A 2,191-nucleotide genomic window follows, 5' to 3' on the forward strand; every position below is an offset into this window, starting at 1 on the left:
AACTGATGGAGCTGATTACCTTCAAATATTAAAACAGAAAATCATGAATCTTAACGGATATTGTTTGAATTTAATTCAGTTTAAAATATTTAAAATGATATCTGATAATGAGAAATGTTAATACAGAAAATTTATTTAATTATAAAGACACTTAAGGCAATATCAGTTTTCTTAGTTTCACTATGTCATATAAATTCTGGTAGATGCATTCTTTGCTCTGTAGCTTTATAAATTGAGTGCATTTTCTTTCTTGATCCAAGGTTTATCAAGTATTGTGTTTTTAAATTTCTAAGCAGATATGATTATGTTGGGTTTTTATACTTTATTTCCAATTTCATTGGTTTATAACAATGTGACATTTCTTTCTCCCTCATATACATATATATATACACACACACACATATATTTTGCATATGTATATAAATATTCAAAATTATTTTACTCAATTGCTTTTCTTTTTTATTTTTAACTTTTATTTTAGGTTTGGGGTACATATGAAGGTTTGTCACATAAGTAAACATCTGACATGTGGGTTCGTTTTACATATTCTGTCATCACCCAGGTATTAAACCCAGTACCCAATAGTTATCTTTTCTGCTTCTCTCCCCCCTTTTTATCTTTACTTATGCTATAAAGTCTACCTGTTTCTCTCCAATTTCTTCTTTTCTCTTTATCATTTTTAAAAATGTAAAACTTTGAACAACTTATATTTATATTTACTGTTGCTTTTATTTAATGAGTGGTCATCATTTCTATCAACATCATTTCTATCAACACTACTATACCTGGACACAAGTGCTAGTTATTCCCTAACAAGATCTTTACCCTGCTTGTTACCCCTCCTGTAAAATTGAGCTTTTTAGAATGTATTTACAGCCAGGCACGGTGGCTTACATCTGTAATCCCAGCACTTTGGGAAGTCGAGGTGGGCAGATCACACGAGGTCAGGAGTTCGAGACTATCCTGGCTAACATGGTGAAACCCTGTCTCTACCAAAAATACAAAAATTAGCTGAGCACGGTGGCGGGCACCTGTAATCCCAGCTACTCGGAAGGCTGAGGCAGGAGAATTGCTTGAACCTGGGAGGTGGAGATTGCAGTGAGCCAAGATCATGCCACTGCACTCCAGCCTGGTGACAGAGTGAGACTTCGTCTAAAAAAAAAAAAAAAAAGAAAAAAAAGAAAGTATTTACTCCTCTCCTCTCCTCATCATCACAATCTGAAAGAGAAATTTAGTATTCTCTTTTCCTTCACCCACCTTAACTCAGAGTTAACTCAGAGTTTTAATTGGGAGAGTTTAATATTAATATTGTTAATCCCTTAGTCTTTTTATGATTTTCCTTTCAATGTCAAGAATTTCTTTTCAATTTTAAGCATTTACACTCATTTGATTTCAACAGTTTCTCATTAATTTTCAGCATTCTTATGGTCATTTTATTGCATTTCTCGAGTGTCTCATTATCCATTTTAATTATAGGTATATGAAGCTGCCGTCTATCCCCACCCCTCACCATTGTTCATTTCCTTGCCTCCACTTTTCCTGGGATAATTTTGTTGGTTAGACAAAGAACAAACATGATATGGTCCCTAAAGCATAGACCATCCACGTACATCTTTTCTTCCTTCTATCAGGGATTACTATCTTGTTTAGGAATGAAATGATTAGGCTACAATTCTAATTTCTCAATATTCTATGAGTGGCTTTCTGCTACTTTCTGGCTTCTGATGAAGCAAATTGGTTGTCTGTGAATGGTCTGATTTGTTCCGTTTTTAAGGTGACCCGTTCTTGTCTCTAGAAGCTTGTAAACACTTATTTTTATTTTTTATTGGAAGCTCTGCAATTTCTCTCTTTTTAAAAAGTCATTAACTTTGCCTGGACTGTTCACTGAACAATTTCGTCCAAAGGTCCAGCTCTTCCTTCAGCTAAAAAAAAAGTACATGTTTGATTTTATTATTTTGAGTCATCCATCTGTTTCTGTTCCTCCCTCTGAAACTCCTACAATTCACACTTAATTCTCTTAGATCTCTTCTCCAGTTCTCATGTTTCCTGTATCATTTTTCATCTCTTCATATTTTTGACCCTGTACTTTAAGATATTTCTTACATTGTCTCATCGAGGCCACCAGGTCTGATCTTAACAGTGACTGTCCCGTTTTTCAACATCTATTTTTTTTTTTTTTTTTTTTTTTTTT

This window comes from Rhinopithecus bieti, unplaced genomic scaffold (assembly GCF_001698545.2).
Source record: "Rhinopithecus bieti isolate Rb0 unplaced genomic scaffold, ASM169854v2 scaffold_11565, whole genome shotgun sequence".
NCBI lineage: Eukaryota > Metazoa > Chordata > Mammalia > Primates > Cercopithecidae > Rhinopithecus > Rhinopithecus bieti.